Raw genomic sequence first — 21193 nt, 5'->3', positions numbered from 1 at the left:
AGACTACAAAAATGACCTGTTTGGGAAAAAAATTGATTACATGTCTTATTTTAAGGACAAAACCAATTCAGATGGATTGTTGATCTAAATATGAAATGTAACACAACAAAGATTCTGGAAAAAAATTAAAATAATTTTTCATCTACTTGAGAGATGGAAAGAATTCCTAAACAGTACCTAAAAGCCACTATCTGAGAAGAAAAAAATTTTGAGGGAATTGGACTATACTGAAACCAAAAACTTTGTTTATCAAAAAATACCATTATGAGACTGGATAGACAACAGACAGAATGGGAAAAAATACTTGCAATTTACTTATTTTATAAGGAATATGAATAGAGAATACTGATAGAAACTTAATAAGAAAAGCTGAGCCCCCCTATAGAAAAATGGGCAGGAGTCAACAGGGGCATCACGAGAGAGGATATCCAAATGGCCAAAATACTTAGTAAAAAATACTCAACCTATTAATCAACAGGAAAATACAGATTAACACCAGTGAGATACCACTATACATGCATCAGGATAGATTTGCCAAATTCAGCAAAGAAAAATACAGAATTCCTAGATATATCCGAATTTCAGATAATGAATAATCTTTTAGTGTAAGTATGTTCCAAATATTTCAAATAAATGGGAGTTCTGTATTTTATCTGGCAACACTAAACAGGAAGGCTAAATGGAAATGATTAGCAATATCAAGCATTTCGGTAATGTGGAACAACAGGAATTTTTTTTTAAAGATTTTACTTATTTATTTATTTATTTATTTATTTGAGAAAGACAAAGTGGGAGAGAGAGTGTGAGCCCAGGAACAGGGGAGAGGGGCAAAGAGAGAGGAAGAAGAAGGTTCTCTGTGGAGCAGGGAAGCCAATGTGGGGCTTGATCCTGGGATCACGACTGAGCTGGAGGCATATGTCCGATGACTGAGCTACCCAGACACACCTGCAAATGGAATTTTCAAGCACCGCAGTGTGGAGCAGCAATCAGTACAAAACCACTTTAGGAGAGCTCTGGGAGTATTAATTAAAGCCAAACGCAGTAAATCTTAGGACTCAGCAACTCCTCTCTAAAGAATATACCAAAAGACAAGGACACCCACAGCACTCTTGGTATTAAAACTATATAAAAAAAAGCAAAACAAAACCAATATATCTTAATAATGTCACAAATAAACTAGTGTGTATTCATACAATGAAATATTAAAAAACAATAAGAACAAACTATTGCTACACTCAGCACATTGATAATATTCTAAAACAATGTTGAATGAAAAACGGGAAACACAAATTAATCATTTTAGATGGTTCCATTTGTGTAAAGTTCAAGGACAAAGCGGAAATAATCACAGTGTTAGAAAACACCCAGGGGGTGCACCTGGGTGACTCAATTGGTTAAGCTTGGGACTCTTGATTTCAGCTCAGGTCATGATCTCAGGGTTGTGAGATCGAGCCCCGTCTGGGGCTCTGTGCTGGGCATGGAGCCTACTTAAGATTCTCTCTCCTTCTCCCTCTGCCACTGGTCCATGTGCACACACTCTCTCTCTAACAAGGGGGAAAAAAAAGAAAGAAATCAACATAGTGGTTACCAGGAGGAAGGCAGTGACTGTGAGGAGGCACAAGTGGGAGATTTGATAGCATCTCTTTCTCTCTCTCTTTCTTTCTTTCTTTTTTTTTTTTTTTAGATTTTATTTATTTATTTGACAGAGAGAGAGATCAGAAGTAGGCAGAGAGGCAGGTAGAGAGAGAGGGGGAAGCAGGCTCCTTGCTGAGCAGAGAGCCCAACTCGGGGCTCGATCCCAGGACCCTGAGATCATGACCTGAGTTGAAGGCAAAGGCTTAACCCACTGAGTCAACCAGGTGCCCCAGCATTTATTTCTTGATTTAGATATTGGTTACTTGGATTACTTGGGTATGTTTGTTTTGGAAGCCATCCTGTTGTATAGCCTTTTGATTTACATACATTTCTTTGTGCAGGTTCTATGTCAGTAAAAAGTCTTCTCTAGAAAAAACAAAATAATTCAAAACTTTAGTAATTCATTTTTAGTCATAAAAAATTTACTTGTGATACACGTGACAACTGATTCCAACTGGTGAGTCATGAGGACACATTCAAGGTGAGGTGCTGTCAATAGCGCATCTGCCTGTGCTTGGGAGCAGTGGGTCTTGGCATTCCTCCTGCATCATGGGGTGGGGGGGGCAAAGATGGTTCCAACAAACACCGTCAGTAGCACGTTTCAGCCTTGTTGAAAACAACTCTTCTACGGGCTCAGTTCAGTGTACTGGAATCTGTGTCCTTCACTCTGTTTTAAACACTCCCTCTCTGCTGTGCTCTGTCTAGTTTGTGTCCTTTGTTCGTCTTTCTAACAGTCGGCTGGGATTTGACTTTGCTTTCAAGTTTCAGTGTTTCCTCTTTGTACGCCTCACCTTCATGCTTTATGCTTGTTAACAGTTAGGATGATCTGAATCAATATCCATGTCCTCCTTCCATCCTGGGCCCTGGGATTCTATTCCTCTAGGATGCAGATAAAACTAAAAGCGTTGTAATATAAAGAAGGAGAATTACTGTCTAGTTATATAACTATGGGGTCCCTTTATCTTAGAACAGGAAAGCAAGAAGTGATCATTGTGACTCAATCACTTATCATTATCACAAACTCTAATAATTAAAAATAGTAGTAATAATGAGAAGAAAAAGGAGAAGGAGGAGGAAATGCCTTGTGCCATTGTTTCTTGTACATGGTCCTGGCCCCTTACTTAGCTGGAGACAGATTCCTAGTCTCCTATTGACTCTTCCTAAAACTCTCCAGATTTTATTATTATATTTTATTATATATATTTATATATATTATATATATTTATATATATATATTTTATTATATATATTTATATATATTATATATATTTATATATATATATATTATATATATATAAAATATATATATATATATAATATATAATATATATATATATATATATATAAAATATATTATATTTTATTATTATTTTAAATTTTATTATTTTAAATTAGAAACAACTCTTAGCTTTATATGTTCTCCACGATGCTTTCCTGCCCTTCTATAAAGTTGAGTACAGATCTTTGGAACATATGTTCCTCATGTACTGGAAAGAATGATTTGGAGTCGGGCTTGGTTTTGTACCTGGCCCTCACCTTACCAGCTCTGTGAACTTTAGCAAGATTCTCTCAGAACCTCCGTTTACTTTGATGTTAAAGATAATATTGATATTAAGAGCAAGAGTTATGGTTTGGGGCGCCTGGGTGGCTCAGTGGGTTTAGGCCTCTGTCTTCAGCTCAGGTCATGATCCTAGGGTTCTGGGATCGAGGCCCACATCAGGCTCCCTGATCAGCGAGGAGCCTGCTTCCTCCTCTCTCTCTCTCTGCCTGCCTCTCTGCCTACTTGTGATCTCTGTCTGTCAAATAAATACATAAAATCTAAAAAAAAAGGGGTTATAGTTTGATGAAATGAAGTATAAAGCACTTATCACATTGCTTAGAGCACAACAAATTTTTTAAAAAAATTATTTATTTACATTAAGGAGAAAACATGTGCACAATCGGGGGAGAGGCTCAGGGAGAGGGACAGCAGAGACTACCCCACCATACACCTGCTGCTGAGCATGGAGCCCACCCAGGGGCTCAATCCCAGGACCCTGAGATCTTGACCTAAGCTGAAGGCCAAAGTCAGACACTTCACAGACTGAGTCATCCCAGCACCCCACAACAGATTTTTTTTTAAAGTCTTAGTTCCTGCCCCTCATCCTTTCCCTTCCCTTCCTATATTTGTGCTCATTGCTTAGCTGGTCTTTCCTAAGTTAGTTGGTCAAAGGCACAAAAGTGTGTTAATTGTATGATTAAAACAACATCATGTACATAGCTGCATTCCTTTCCTACAGGAATGTCTTCAAACGATAATCTTAGAATATATTTATTGAACCTCATGCATGTAACATAAGCAAATTCCAGCTGAATAAAGTGATGAGAGGTGTTGTAGAAAGACAGGTCACCTGAAAGATGAGGACACTTTAGGGTGAGGAAGTGAAGGGAGAGCAAACACAACCATGAGCAGGGTAATATCAAAAGGGTAAAGTAGGCTCCTCTGTGGTGGGTTGTGTTGGGAAGAGTGAGGTTCTGCCTACTCGAGGCCACTGATGTTGGGAGACCCTGGGTGAAGCCACTGTCACCATATTTGACTAGGAGACAAAAACCTTCAACTGAGAACTTGGGGGATAAGAAGGCAGGAGAATACATTACACTCAAAGTCACTGGACAGGAGAACAGTGAGATTTGCTTCAAAGTGAAAATGACAGCCTATCTCAAGAAACTCAAGAAGGGGCGCCTAGGTGGCTCAGTCAGTTAAGCATTTGCCTTCAGCTCAGGTCATGGTCCCAGGGTCCTGGGATCAAGTGCCATGTCGGGCTCTCTGCTTGATGGGGAGCCTGCTTCTCCCTCTCCCTCTGCCTCTGCTCCCCCGGCTTGTGCTCACTCATGTGCTCTCTCTCTCTCTCTGTCATATAAATAAAAAAAAAGAAGAAGAAACTCAAAGAATTGTGCTGTCAAAGACAGGGAAGGGAGTTCCATTGAATTCACTTTGAAGTTCAGAGAATTGTTGATAATCCCATTGCAAAACAACTGGGAATGCAGGAAGAAGATGGGATCGAAGTTTACAGCGGGTCATTCAATGATTTAGATATTTCTTTTTATTTTTTTTACTTTACCCTCAATCCTCTTTTATTTTTAAAAATTGTTTTTTGTAATGTGGTGTTCAAAATGGAATTGAAAACTGACACCCCATCTCTTTACAACGTCTGGTAAAAAAAACAGAAAAGAAAAGAACGTCTGATAATTTGAATTCTAGTGCCTATTACTCAATATCATTTGTTTTCATTGTATTGATTTTGGGTGCTCAAACTTCAGCCCTCTTCATATTGCCCTCTTCTTTTCATCTATTTTTTAATTTTTTATTGTTTTTATTTTTTTAAAGGTTTTATTTATTTATTTGACAGAGAGATAGAGAGAGAGCACAAGTAGGCTGAGCTGCAGGCAGAGTGCGAGGGAAAAGCAGGCTCTCCACTGAGCAGGGAGCCTGATGTGGGGCTCCATCCCAGAACCCTGGGATCATGATCTGACCCCAAGGCAGCCACTTAACCGACTGAGTCCCAGGTACTCCGCCCTCTTCTTTTCCTGGACTGTGCATTTTCAGGCTTCTGATAAATAAGATCGACCAATGTGAGTGTTCATGATGACTTTCCCATCCCCGAAGTTCTAGCATGTGATTGCTTCACTCCTGGACTTTGACTTCCAGTGGGAGATGGAAGTTTTTCAGAGAACTGAACCATGGAAAAACAACCTTTCGTTAACTTGAAGCTACTTTTAAAATTTGAGGGTCTGGACCAAAAGAAGAGAAATATTAGGCTGGAGTCAGGATGACAGCGATGGTGAGAGTAATGACTAACTCCAAAGATGGCTTCACTGAAGGGGAACCATTTTAAGAGATAAAAGAAAAGTCTTAACAGAAGATCCCAGAAAAGTTCTAATTTTCATTAGCAGTTAATAAAGTGATTCATGCAGACGCGTGTACAACAACGACAAAGGTAAAGCAGCACAGTCCTTTTTAAGTCTTCTTGTGGATCTTTCTAATACAGTATGGACCAAAATTCCTAAACTATAATTTTGCTTTCCCCAAATATTCTCCTGTTGCTCCCTCTTCATGACAAATCAAAAAGTAAGAGATAAGTAATAAATACTTCTTTCTTGAATGAGTTGCATAAATGAATGCAATAATGACCAATACTATGTATAAAGGGTATGAATTTTGGTACAAGAAAAAAGAATCCTAAATCCATGATTCACCACTCACGAGCCTCGTGTTATTAGAACATTTGATTCATTTATGTTGCCCAAGATTCACTTACCTAACTGCCAAATGGAGAGAATAATATCTATTTTGTATTGTAAGGGCCTATGCAGCCAGAGCGATGCCATTTGGTTAAATAATGACTTTGTTGTTTATACAGTGAAACTTAAACTGTCCCTGCCCCCACCTTCCCCCAGGGGACTTACTTAAAACAGGTTCCAGAAACTAGTCCCAGATAACAAAGCCCAAATACAAGGGTGGGTCAGGCCAGGTGGAGGTATTCAATCAGTGGGGGCGCATACTGTCTCCTAGCTACCAAGGAGTATGGGTCCCGCCCTTTGCATGCCTTTTGGGCACGCATTCTGACCAAGGTGATAGGCTAGTTCAAATATCTACTATAAGGTAAATTGTAACTCAGTTGGTCACTTATGTGTGACCTAGCAGGACTGTGCAGCTTTCTCTGTGTTACAATCTCATTGGCCACCTGTGCGTGGCCAGGCCCAACCACATGGCCTTTGCCCTTAAAAGCTAGTCTGTAAGGCAGAGAGGGTCGTCGCCTCTTTTCAAGAGACGTCCCTGGCTGGTCAGTTTGATTCTTGATGCTTGACTCAAAATAAAGCTTTGTGTGACCTTCGCTTTGTATCAGTCTCGCTCCTTTGGCCCATGGACCCAACAGTATGATGATGGAGAGGATTAAAATGATGTTTATAAGATTCGTGGCATATTACTCAATAATGTGTATTACTAATCTTGCCACCACTGTTATCAGCACTTCCTTTATGTATCTTGACCATTTCACGTCTCAGTGTCAAATACAGATCCTTTTTTCTATTTAAAGGCATCAGAGTCCCCCTGGATTGAACTCCAGCTCTTTAGAGACACATGCTCCCTCACTGCCTTCAATGATCCTGCTTTGCTGGCTTTTTCCAACATGAGAGCCCTTGGAATCACGGCTGCCCTCCTTCTAAGTCTCCAGGAGTTACACGATCACCTCCGTTTTCTTCTCCCGAGAACTGGGAAAAAAAAAAGAAAAGAAAAGAAAGAAGCAAAAAGCCCCAAAACTTTAGTTCTTCTATATTCAACATTTGTACCCATGGCTTAATGAATTTTACTGAATTTAAATAATCCACATACTCTTCAAACTCCAGATGAAAATCAGATACACTGGTCTATTCACTTATCCAACCGAAAATTTTCCTGGGCTATTTAAATCAGATGTATATGTGGTTCATTTTGTGTGAATAGGTTATAGCTTGTTTCTGTAACTTAGCTTTGTTTATGGCTAAGCCTCGCCTCCAATCACATTTTTACAGGTATAAATTCAATAATAGCTGTGATATTATAAACAAATATTTCTGAAAGCAAAAAGCTACATTTTCTTAAAATATGTCTCCCTGATGACATTTCCTATTGTGTTTGACACAAAAAAGTTTCTGAGATCAACTCTAAGAATTTGTCATAGAAGTTGCTTTTCCCTTTAAAAGAATCATTTCCATAACTTTTAAACGTTTCGTTGATAATGCTTATGTAACCAGTTTGTGACATCAGCAGGATGGGAAGAGGCACGAACATAAAGGAACCTTGTTTCTTCTTCCTAAACGCTCCTTTTGACTTCATCTCAAATTGTGCACTACACAGTTTTCCCAGCAACACTCAGGAACTAACGAACGGTATCATTTTTCACTGAGTAGAAAGTGTAATCCAATGCAATGTATGATCACCAATCTCTTATCAGATTCAAACCTTCTCTTCTTCCCCAGCTCAGTCCTGCCTCCAGAAAACCTGTAGCAGGAAGGAAGGTGCTGTTAATCTGTGCATGATCCTACCCCTCGCTGCCCTCCCTCCTTCCTTCCTCCCTGCCTCCGTCTGAACCTCCCTTCCTTCCTCTCTCACTCTCTCCCTCCCCCACTCCCTTCCTTCCTTTTTTTGTCTCTTTTCCTATTTCCCCTGCATTCACCAAGCCACCTGGGCTCAAAGGTTGGATCCTCAGGAGGCTAACGGGCATTCTACTGGACTGGTGCAGTTATGATCTTGTATTGGAGTCCCTGGGTGTGGCAGATTCCAAATGCTGATTATTTTGCCCCTGGGCAATCCGTGGTGGGTTCTTTGAAGTTCCCCTATTGGAAGCCCCATCCCTGGATTCCTGAGGGGTCATATATCTCACTGGCCCCTTTTGATGCTTGCTTCAGCCCCTGGCTTCTGACTGTCACTCCACACTAATTCTACCTGTTGGGTCACTTAATTCCACACAGTGCTCTTGTATAACTCCTTTTCAAGGTGACACAGGCTCAGTTTCTTTAAATATAGCTCTCATCTCATTTATGGAAAACAGGACTTGGGACTCTAGAAGAGTCAACCATGCTCCAAGCCCCCCCCCCCCCCCCCTTAGCTCGTTGCCACAGATGGCTCAGTAAGACTCTTCCCTCTAGATTTCTCAAGGAGGAGCTAGGTACCAGACACTACATATGTCGGTTCCCCCAAGGTCACCAGATCCTCCCCTCTTCATCCTTCTCATTTAGCATGGTGATTTGGGGCTGGGGGTGGGAAGAGGAGCAGCTATGAGGTGCTCTCATGCTGTAAACACTTTCTCTCAAGAAATCCATGCTCTGCTGTCTCAATTCTCAAGCCTCTTTTTATATATACTTGAGATAACAATAACAATGTATGAGGGGTCGTGGGACTTTTTTATTTTTTTTAGATATCTTTTTTTTAAGATTTTATACATTTATTTGAGAGCGAGAGAACACAAGCAGGGGGAAGGGCAGAGGGAGAAGCAGACTCCCCTGCTGAACAGGGAGCCCAACATGGGGCTCAGTCCCAGGACCCTGGGATCATGACCTGAGCCAAAGGCAGACACTTAACTGACTGAGACACCCAAGCATCCCTTTTTTAGATATCATATTAGTAAATTCCATATAAATGATAGAACTTCTCTTTAGACTGTGTGGCTCTTTGAAATCCTTGATTTTCTATTGTGCTGACTCAACTAAGATTAAGACAAGAAAAATAAGGGTGCTTGGGCGACTCAGTCGGTTAAACATCTGCCTTGGACTCAGGTCATGATCCCGGGGTCCTGGGATCCAGCCCCACATCTGGCTCCCTGCTCAGCAGAGGAGTCTGCTTCTCCCTCTCCCACTGCCCCTCCCCCTTTCTCCTGTGTGCTCTCTCTTTCTCTCTCAAATAAATAAATAAAATCTTAATAAAAGAGACAAGAAAAATATGTTGTACACATATAACAAAATTGTATGCCATGCATGGCAGAAAGTTCTTATGACAAATTTCTGATAGGTAAAACATTAATCATAATATAGTCAAAATTTAATGAGAGTATAGTTTGAACATTTGAGCTTCTGAAAAAAGTATATATAATTTACTTTTTAGATTCTACCAGCAAATTATGAGTATTAATATTAGCTAACCCTACTAGATTGAATGTTGCCCTTTTAGTTTCAATACTTTCACACATGAAAATGGTATTTTATTAGTAGTACTTTTATTTCTCTGGTAATCATGCCTTTTAAGTGGCATCCATTTATAGCACATAAAAATCTGAGTCATTGGGAATGCTCAGTCTGAAACTGCCTTAGTCAAAATGAAGTATTTAATGAGAATATTTTTCTAGTAGGTTTTTTTTTTTTTCTTTTTTCTTTCTTAAACAATTTTATTGACCCTTGGGGTGGATTGGTAACTCTGGAAATCTGGGCCCAAATCAAGTCACATTTGGCTTATGTTCTAAAACTCTGGGCCTTGACTTTTTCTGTATTCTGTGTGCAAAGGAGCACTAAAATCCCTTCTCAGTTCCGTTCTGACCCCAGTGTGAGCACAGCCTGTATCAGTTCCATGTCAGGTCCAACCCTTTCCATTCTGTGAGTGTCACTGTAGGGAGTCCCCTCACGCTGGCGACCCCAAGGCTTCCTCTCACCCAGCGGCTGTGATTCATTTGCAGCTTCTCCTACACTTACAGAACCAGCTCCATCACCTCGTACCTCAGCGCTGGGCACCAACCATTCAGAAGGCTACTCTGTAGACATCGAGGAATCGGGACCAAGGCATCACCCTCAGTGGATCACCCCATGGAAAAGGTGAACAAATGTGCCACTAGAGCTTCTTTAGCACTGTACCCTACCTGGCCCAAATATTTTAGCCTTAATTTACTGTATTTTGGTACCCACATTTCTTGGGTCAGACACTTGCCATCCTGGGAAGGAATTTCAAGTCACAGAGCATTGAGAGGTAGGTTAAAATGCCTTTTTATTCTAGCAGTTGGTATAAACCGTCAGTTGATCCCCAAGTTCCTCTTCCTCAGAAGTTTCATCTTCGTAGGGCTCCTCCTCCAAGTTTCTAAGTTTAATAATCTCAAGCTTTCTTCTTTGTTTCCACAGCCTGAGGATGTTAGCTGCTGCCTGCCATTGTACCCTTGTGGTACCTTCCAATTCTCTTTTTACCCTTTTGCTAACTAGTTAACAACTTTCTATCTAGTTAGACATTCTGTGCGTTAAATTATTTTTCTTTTAAATAACTGATAAGATTGTCTTTGGCCTGGACTCTGACTGAGATATTCAGAAAAAAGTAGCAAAAACATGGACATATTATCTTGGTTGAAAATAAAGAGACAGGGATGCCTGGGAGGCTCAGTGGGTTAAGCTTCTACCTTCCGTTCAGGTCTTAATCCCAGAGTCCTGTCATGAAACACCTTGTCTGGTCCCTGCTCCGTGGGGAACCTGCTTCTCCCTCTGCCTCCTGCTCCTCCTGCTTGTGCGTGCTCTCTCTCTCTCTCTGACAAATAAATAAGTAAAATCTTTTTTTTTTCCCTTTTTATTTATTTTTTCAGCGTAACAGTATTCATTCTTTTTGCACAACACCCAGTGCTCCATGCAAAACGTGCCCTCCCCATCACCCACCACCTGTTCCCCCAACCTCCCACCCCTGACCCTTCAAAACCCTCAGGTTGTTTTTCAGAGTCCATAGTCTCTTATGGTTCGCCTCCCCTCCCCAATGTCCATAGCCCGCTCCCCCTCCCCCAATCCCACCTCCCCCCAGCAACCCCCAGTTTGTTTTGTGAGATTAAGAGTCATTTATGGTTTGTCTCCCTCCCAATCCCATCTTGTTTCATTTATTCTTCTCCTATCCCCCTACCCCCCATGTTGCTTCTCCATGTCCTCATATCAGGGAGATCATATGATAGTTGTCTTTCTCCGATTGACTTATTTCACTATGTAAAATCTTTAAAAAATAAAATAAAGGTCCAAATAGTTGACATTTACTCATGTGTGAGAACATTTTGAGTTAGATTTGGATTTCATAGTATAAGACATATAAAATATTATAGAATAACATCTTATAAAGTTAAGAAGATGAAGATGGCATAAGTAAAAATTATGGTTTTTGATAGGTGCTATGGACTGAAGAGTCTCCTACCCAAATTCACATATTAAGGTCTTAATCCCCAGTATGATGGCATTTGGAGATGGGGCTTTGGGAAGTAGTTAGGTTTAGATGAGGTCACAAGGGTGGGGTGCTCGATGAGATTAGTGGCTTTTTTTTAAAAGTAGGCTTCTTGACCAACATGGGGTTTGAACTCATAATCCTTAGATTGAGAGCTACATGCTTTACCACTGAGTCAGCCATGTGCCAGAGATTAGCACCTTTTTAAGAAGAGATACCAAAGCATTTCCTCTGTCTCCCTGACACATGAGGACACATTGAAAAGGCAGCTGTCTGTCAACCAAGAAGAGAGCTCTCACCAGAAACCAACCATGCTGGTACTCGACCTTGAACTTCCCAGCTTCTAGAACTCTGAGAGAATAAATACTGATGGTACCTCACTCATCCTATTTTGTTAAGGCAGCCTAAACAGTCTGTTACAAGTCTGTTCTCATCCCATGCAATAGTTTCTATTCCATTTGAAGTAACTGTTGACTTATTTCACTCAGCATAATAGCCTCTAGTTTCATCCATGTCAGAGAAAGACAATTATCATATGATCTCCCTGATATGAGGAATTTGAGAGGCAGGGCGGGGGGTTTGGAGGGTAGGGAAGGAAAAAATGAAACAAGATGGGATCAGGAGGGAGACAAACCATAAGAGACTCTTAATCTCACAAAACAAACTGAGGGTTGTTGGGGGGTGAGGTAGTAGGGATAGGGTGTCTGGGTGATGGACACTGGGGAGGGTATGTGCTATGGTGAGTGCTGTGAATTGTGTTAGCCTGATGATTCACAGATCTGTACCCTGGGGCAAATAATACATTATATGTTAATAAAAATAATTTAAAAAAAAAGAAAAAAAGAAAATCATAAGGAAGAGGGAAAAAAATGTAATGGTTGGTGAATTAAGTAATGAATGAAAGCATTTTTAAGGAGAAATCCAAAGGAGAAGAAATGTTTGCCATGCTCATTAGATAAGAGAATTTCTATGGTCTGGATTGCCAAAAACTGAAGTGACTCATGACTCATTAATTTAAAACACCATGATATTTCACTCACATATAAAACCATTAACCTTGTAATATAGTCTGCCAGGGTAATGTGAAACTTTCCCAGATCATCTTACTTTCTCATTTGAACCACTTCAGTGACCAAGATGCTATAAGAACTTATTGAAAAACAAATGGAAAAGGTGAACTAATGTACCACTAGAGCTTCTTTAGCATTGTACTCTACCTGGCCCAAATATTTTAGCCTTAATTTACTGTATTTTTTGGTACCCACATTTCTTGGGTCAGACACTTGCCATCCTGGGAAGGAATTTCACAGAGCACTGAGAGGCAGGTTAAAATGCCTTGTATTCTGGCAGTTGGTATAAAACACTGTCCCATTAAGGAGCAATCAGGAAACAGAACACTCTGGAAGCCAAAAGAAGTACTTCCAGAGTTACTATTATCCAGAAACTTTATTACTGACTCAGCTAAACAGGAATAAGGTTTCCAAACCCCTGCAAACCCCCTGAGTGGAGAAACATGACAAAGCAGGTCTTGAAGTAAGAACAGGAACTCATACAGGATAAAATGCTTGATTAAAGGAAAATAGCATGTAAATGAGAGATTCACCATAACAAATGAGCAAACACTTATGAGTACACATTTAGATTTGTGACATATCCAGCTACTGAACAAGAGCTGATGTAGCATGAGGTCTTCCGAGAAGTCTTTGGTTTTGCTCTTGTTGGTTTGGGAAGACAGCAGAGCAAAGAGAATGTGATTTTACAGTTGTGATTATCCTACTTGGATTTTAATTTTTATATTTAAATCCATGTTCACGGTCAAAATAAGGTGTAGTCTGTAATACTATAATTTTTTTTCTTACATCTGAACTAAATCAGGTAGTTTCCTACTTTTTTTCATTTCTAAGAGAGCTCCATCTAGAGCTGTGACTTCACAAATATGGAAATGGTGAAATACAGAAATAATATAATGCAGAAATGACAAAGCTATTTCTATAGTAACACCATAGCTTCACAAGATCTTAAAATTATTTTGGAATTTTATAAGACAATCTTTTCCTTATTAAACTGTTCTCAGTTCTTCCTGATCTGTGATCTTGTCAGTTGGAACTTGGCACACATGATATAAATATTTCCATAGCTATTGTATAGCAGTTGTTTGACAGGGTGAATTATTAATAATTTTACTTTAAATGACTAACAGATTCAAAAGTATGGATCCTGTTCCTTAGTACCACACATAAAAATAAGGGGCCCTATTCTACTTAAGATTTAGATTGTGCCTAGCATCTTCCATGACTGGACAATGCGTCACTCTGCCAAAACTAGATTGAGGGAAAGAACAATCCTAGGGTCAAAAGAAGGATCTGAGCCTTTTTTTAACATTTGCATATTCCAGTTGCTAAATGGTCAATAATTCAAAAAAGTTGGTTTCCAGATGGAAATTATCAAGAAATTACCCAGGTTTTAGAGATCTTCAGGATCACAGTAGCCTGAAGTAGGAGGGGAGGATTACCTAAATCATGGAATGTATGAATAAATACAAGAATATAAATGTCAGGCCTGACCATCAGTTGCATATCTGAAGCAAGTAAGGAAAATGCAGTCTACTTACTGAAAAATTTTGTGACTTACTATTCCTCTTAAATGATATTAACTGTTTATTATTATATATATGTATATACACATTGATGTGTGTGTGCATATTTATATGTATGTATGTTGTGCTTCTTCTCCTTATTTCTTTATTTGCTTATTTACAGTAAAATAACACAAAAGGATGCTTAAAATTGAGGAAAAAGTCACCTGCAATTCCAGACAGTAACCTATTCTTATTTTGTTTATTTCATTCAGGTTACTTTTATATATATATATGAGTATACATATATATATATATATAATATGGTACATATAGTACATAATTTTAATCTTAGTGAAATACATTTTTTTAATTTTAATATCAAAATTTATTGAATGAAATTTATTGAATAAAATCCCATGTGAATAGAACATATCCCATTATGATATATTTTGCATACTATAACTTAAACATGTGATTAGAAAACAAGTCTTCACCTGGGTGGCTCAGTCATTGTCTGCCTTTGGCTCAGGTCATGATCCCAGGGTCCTGGGATGGAGCCCCACATCAGTCTCCCTGCTCAGCATGAAGCCTGACTCTCCCTTTCATGCTCCCCCTGCTTGTGTTCCCTCTCTCGCTGTGTCTCTCTCTGTCAAATAAATAAATACAATCTTAAAAAAAAAAAAAGCCTTCTGTTTTTTTTTTTATTAGAAACAACGATTCTATGAATACCTTTATTCACACACCTGTTGGGTTTGCAGTTTTTAAGTCCTACCAAACACAGCAAAGATAAAACCCTATAATGAGAGTCAAGTCTATAGCTTGAAACTCATTAATACAGTAATGGTTAGCCAGGGTAAATTAGCCAGACTTGCTAATGTATTCTTCATTGGTTAAGTTGGTGTTGTTTTTTTTAATATGACCTTCAGAAAATTATAAGAAAAGAGCAGGAGACACTTTAGGGTGGTTCTACTTCCCGACTTCAATTTTTGATTCTAGATGGTTTCTCTTTTGCCTAATTGGAGACCCCTGAGTAAATATGGTGACTGATCATTGTGGAAAATGAAACTGGGCAGCGGTAAGCTCTGAAATAAATGGACTTTTGAGGCAGGTTATTAGTGGGGTCATTGGATGAGCTCAATGCGAATGGGAAAGGAAAACATAAACCAACAAAACTCAAGAAATCCAGTGAAGATTGTGAGGGCCTGAAGTAAGAAAAACAAATTCTATGAAGTTTTTCTTCAGAGGCTCTTCAATTTCATGACTAAAATACTGCAAAAGGAAGTCAAAGGAAGAAAAGAAGACCTTGGTTACATTTTAGAATCTCCAACTGCCGTTCAAGTATTCAGAGTGAGGAGAGGAAGTGTATTTTGTCTGAGTTAAGAAAAATCAATTTTGATTCACTTGGGACTATTTAAAACAGACATTTGGCTACTTCACAGTGACCTGGGTCCAACAAAATCTGTTTTTGCCAGTTTATCATTAGCTCAGTTTGAAGCAAGCTGCCAAAATATTACTTTAATGGATTTTTATTGGTCAGTTTCAACTCCAGGTTAAATACAGACATATAAATTCATTTAACCTCTATTTGTTATTATTTATAGTATACATATGGCCCATATAAATTTTAAAAATCTTCCAGGCCCTGAACATACTTTTAAGATAAGTTGAACTTGTTGACTAATTTTTCAAGAAGGGTTACCATGGATTTTTGAAAATAAACTTAAATGTGCCCACAAAAATAGGGCATTATTGAGATACTCTTCCTGATCCTCTCTTGACTCTTTCCAAAAGAAAAATTGAAACTTAGCCTGACCTCTTGTACCATGGTGTTTACTATGTATTCCAAAACTAAATTATATTATCACAAATAAAACATTCAATAAAACAGCTACCATGGAAAACTGATTTTGAATGGGGCATTCCAGAGTTTAGCTGTATCTTTAGCATCAGCATCAGATAAAGCTTAAGCTATTATAGGGTGTTTGGTGCTCTGATGGACAATTTTTATGTTTCTCTTCCTCGTCCCTTACCCTTCCTCCCTCTCCTCCTCCTCCACTACTTCCTCCTCCTCATTCATCTTTTACAATTTTTATTCTGATTAAGTTGGTATTATTATAATGCTAAGTAATATATAATATAATACTAAGTATTATAATACTAAGTAATATCATTTGTTACCTAAATGGAGCTTTGACTGGAATTGAGAAAAATCTAACAGGAATCTTTTTATTCAACTGATGGTGTAGAAAGGGCAATTTAATCTAACTCAGTCGACTCCTACAAATTTTGACTCATACAAGAAGCCCCTTGACTGTTACGTATTTTGAGTTGGTTTTAATTTGTTCCCCCATCTCTCTTGCGACTGCAAGGGGCAGATTGCCATTATGCCACATGGAACCTCTTTGTTCAGGCTCTGGCAGTTGGGGAGCTCGCATGAGTAGACTGGGGTATCCAGGCTTTTGGGGTGCCCTCAGAAGTGGACTGGGGTCTCCAGGTACTTGAGATGCTCACGGGAGGGGATGGTTCAGTGATTGGGACACTCACCCTTCATGCTGTTTCACTGATGGCAAGTCAAAAGGCAGGATGGAGTCATTCACTAAAGTAGGGTTACATGCTTTTGGTTTTTCTTCCTTCAGTGATGGGATAAAATTATAGTAAGTGTGTGTCTTTTAAAGGACAGTGGGAAAGGTATTGACAGGGAATTTATTTTAAATTTGTTGTATCTTCCCGGATATAATCAGGTCACCATCTCAGACATTGGATAATGTTATGATAGACACGTCAGATTTTGATGGTAACAGGATCTGTTGTAAGTAGCTAACAATCATGCAACAACACTTACTGTGTATCAAACAGTATCAAGAGAGTACATCACCTGAACCTTGGTGTAGTGCATTATTTCGACTTTGTAGATGAGACATCTGAAGTTCAGATTAAAGAAGTTTAAGTAACTTTCTCAAGGACACAGAAGATAAAGATCAGGGTGGAGATGCAACCCCAAGCTGTGAGGCTCTTTCCTAACATGCTGTGATGAGCCTTGGTAATCTGTCTCTCTGTCACAGATTTTTAAAAAATTTTATTTATTTATTTTTTAAGATTTTATTTATTTATTTGACACAGGGTAGAGGGAAAGCACAAGCAGGGGCAGTGGCACGGAGAGGGAAGCAGATTCCCTGCACAGCAGAAGCCCCATATGGGACTCGATCCCAGCACCATGGGATCATGACCCGAGTGCGAGGCAGTCACTTACCCAACTGAGCCACAAACAGAAATTTTAAAATAACCTTGATTTTTCTATTTGTGGTTTTTAAGAATATAAAACTCAAGACTTTATTTATAAGGACTGGTTCAATCTCTTAAGCAGAAAGCATGATGTATCTGAGAATGTCAGAGCGGTACATTCCTCAAGAAATTATTACGCCTGAGGTAACCTAAGGAGCTATAGTTAAGAAGAGCAAATGAAGAGACAAATGTGGTATCTGATCTGTGATCCTGCCCTATAGTCAAAGGAACATCTTCCCTGTTTCTTAATTGAATGGTGACTAATTATCAGTAATTGCGAAGTGCTATATATCCTGCTAAATGCTTTGATTTAAGGTATCATTTAATCAGTATTTTTTTGCAATTTATAGATGAGACAGCAGAGGTGCAGCGAATTATGCAATTCACCAACTCTCGCATAGCTAACAGGTGGCAAAGTATTATCTACCTTGCAGTTATAAGGATTAAATATAGGGTACTTAAAATTCCTGACACATAGTAGGCAAATAATAAACTCTATCTGTTATTACTGTAAATTGTAACATTTTACAAGTTCTAATCTCCTTGTCAAAGCAAAACAGAACCAAATATATTATGAAAATTAATAAAGGGAAACCTTACCAAAGTAGAGTGGAGAGGCTAGAAAGGGGAACCCTACCACTCAACATCAATTACAGGAAGAATTGTCAATTACAGGCTCCAAACAAGATGTCAGCTACAATCCCCAAAAGAAGAATCCTCAACAGGAAATGATCATCAATTATAAGTACCCAAAGAAAAAGACGTACATTGCATTTCCTACATGAAATTGACTACCCCTGCAACTCAGCCATGGAGAAACCATCATCACCCTAAACTTTTCAATGGACTTTCCTTCAAAACAAACCCTCATCCTTCTTCTCTATGAAATAACAGTCCTCTTCTTTGTTTGTTGGATCTGAACCTCAGGCTGTCTGGGTCTGGAGCTTGTGCTTCTGGTACAAAGTAATGATACCAAGCTTTTCCAAGATAAATCTGGCACAAGAAAGACTGAATGTAATGGATGTCAATAACCGCAGAAGAGTGATATTTCCCACAAGAACGCTGGTAACATCGGCAAGCAAGCCATCCATCACCCATATGTGGCTTTGTGGTAGCAAACGCCAGTATGTTGGAGAGAGGAGGAGAACATGTATAACACTCTCCTGGAGACTCCCCATCAAGTATGGGAGGACTTTGACTGAAATCTCATAGTAAATGGCTACAAATACTTAGTCAAATTTCAGTATTAATGTTACTGTGGCCCATTTGTATCTACATGCTTGAGTAGACTAAGGACATTTGAGTTCTTAGAGAACCTTTTATAATATAAATTAGCAGAAATATGTTGCACTCAGATTAAATGAATATCCAAGCACAGTAACAGCCCCTAGGGTATATGAAACTTGTATCTTTAGAGAAAGAAATCATTTTAAATTTAGAAATGATCTTTAAAGTCCATCTCTTTACATATAGAGTGTAGAATACTGAGGTCCTCCATTTTTTGATGTGATATCCTTTCTTCATTAGAAAACTGCAAATACTCCCGACCAGCTGGAAAGGCAATTCCACTTATCTTTGAGTGACTCCCCACTTCCCCCCAGATTTACTAGCTAAGTGTACTTGGCTATCCCTCTTTGTCCACCTTCATCATTTCCTGGGACTGTGACCTTCCCTTGATCTGGGCCAACTTCTCAAGCCTCCTCTTTTAAGACATGTCTGTGATAATGTATCTAAAGCATTTAGTGCCATGCCTCTGCCACTGTCCGGCCCAATTCCAGACTTTCTATATAATAGAGGCTGAGAGCAGCAATCTTGTTTGAAGGCAGGGACCAGGTGGTTTATCTTGGTACGATGTTTGCCTAGAAAGCACATTGCTTTTATTTACATGTTCTATTGATTGGAGGTGGTTTTGGGAAGGCTGTTGGAGAGTGTCAAGGGACTAAAGGCCTTGACAATTCTTTCCCAAATTAGTAAGAGTAGCAAATATTTCAAAGTTTGTTGAAATTTATCTGACCCGTTTATCGTGATACAGGAGATTTAAATTTAAAAATTTCACAGGTAGCATGAAAGGAATGATAGAAAATATACTGGTCAGCTTTCAGCCAATAGAATTTCACTGATTTTTTTTTTTTAAATCTGAATAGAAGAGTGGAACATGAACATGAATGTCACTGTTACTTAATCTCTCATCTGTTGATACCAGTGGAGTACCCCGTAGGTACAGCAGCTTTCATACTTAAGTACTGCGTTTACTCAGGTGACTTATATGAACTGATGGCTACAACCAAGTTACAGTGCAGTTTTGCGGTCTCATTATCCGCTTTGTCCTTCCTTTATCGTGTAGCTGCAGTGTGATTTGAGTTGTGTCATCCTCTCTCCAATGCTAGAGGTGAGCCCTCGTTCTGAGGCAATCAGAACAATCCCTTATCCCTTGGCCACAGTATGCTTTTTGGATGGCTAAGGAATCCAGGCAGAAACCAGCCCACACAAGGCCCCAGGGGACTGGATCAGAAGCGAGCATGTCACAAGAAGAAACCAGTTGGAATGGAACTCAGACCTTTCTTTTTGATGCCTGTGAGGAGAGATGCCTTCTTTCACCCTGCATGTGAACAAGTAGAAGGTACCCAGGAGTGCTAGAATCTTCCACGTAGCAGGGGAGGCTGAGGATAAAGCTGGCACGTGGAGTATAGAACCTAGAGAATCAATCACAAACAAGCAGGGTGTGAATCCTGACCAAATCAAGCCTGAAGTTTATCCTTCTGGGCCTTCAGCTGCATGAATTAATAAATAACCTGGGTTGACTAGACCTGATACTTTTCTATTATGTGCATCGAAAAACATAATAACTATTCCATGAGCATACAGCCAATGCCATTTTTGTGTGCTTTTAGAAGAATAATATGCTATCTTATCTCGGGTGAAGAACTTTGGGATTTGTTTTCAAGAATTTACATATATTGCTTCGTTAATATTTATAATGGTTGGTGCAGCAGGAGTACATAGTTTTATGATTATCTTTGCTTCAAAAGGAGATTGTGATACAGAGAAATTGAGCATTTTGTTGCAATCCACTCCCTAATTATGTGAAGTTAAATTAGAGGAGAGGGTGTGCAGGAAAACAGGGGGGGAAATTTGAATAACACACCACCATTTAAATGGGGGGAAATCATAAATGGAAAAAAACATTTTATTTCACTTCTCTTGTTACCAAGTTAAAGAAAAAAACATGTGGGTTAGATTTCATAGAGAGAAAACATTTATGTCTTTAGTCTCATTTCAATACTTCAAACTCCACAGTAATTAAACTCTTTCAAAGCTTAATACACTGACGTGAGAAGGTGCATACAGGCCTAGCTGAAAGGTGGATGCAAAGGAGGATTACCAGTAAGATGATAAGATGATGAACTCATTAATATCTTCTTTATTATTCCCATTTTAGAGATTTGTCAAGTTCCCATATCATTAGGAATAAGAATGAAGAGTCCTTTTTTTTTTTTTTTTTTTTTTGGTAATCCATTAACTAACTATGAGCTACTTAAAGGAATCCTGGCAGACAGTGGCATTCCTCCCCAGTCTGGGAGAATAATCCAGGGTCGTTCTCCATCATGAACAGGATAAGCCTGGATCAGGGGCTGTGGCTAACACCATGTCAGCTTCCAATTTTTAGTTTCAGCACTGACTGGAGCCACAGAGCTATGCTGTAAGCCTTGGTGAGTCATGGTTCATTAGCGGATAGTCATTTCATTGCTGGAACTTTCCATCTTGCAAATGTCAAAATTAGAGTGCACAAAGGTCCCAAGAGTTAAAGGAATGAGCTCCCAATTAAAGCTCAGCATTTATGCAGATTAACAAGAGAGGGAGTATTCTCCAGAGTACTAATATGCTCTCATCTGATAAAGCATGGGCAGTTTGAGACAAGCAGACATGGGGCATTCTCAGTCTTTTTCTTAGTTGCAAAATGTTGAGCCTTGGTTTGTGGTCAATATCTAGATTGCTCCCTTGCTGTCTAAGTT

Source organism: Meles meles, chromosome 2 (assembly GCF_922984935.1).
Source record: "Meles meles chromosome 2, mMelMel3.1 paternal haplotype, whole genome shotgun sequence".
Classification (NCBI taxonomy): Eukaryota; Metazoa; Chordata; class Mammalia; order Carnivora; family Mustelidae; genus Meles; species Meles meles.
This window is presented reverse-complemented; position numbering follows the sequence as displayed.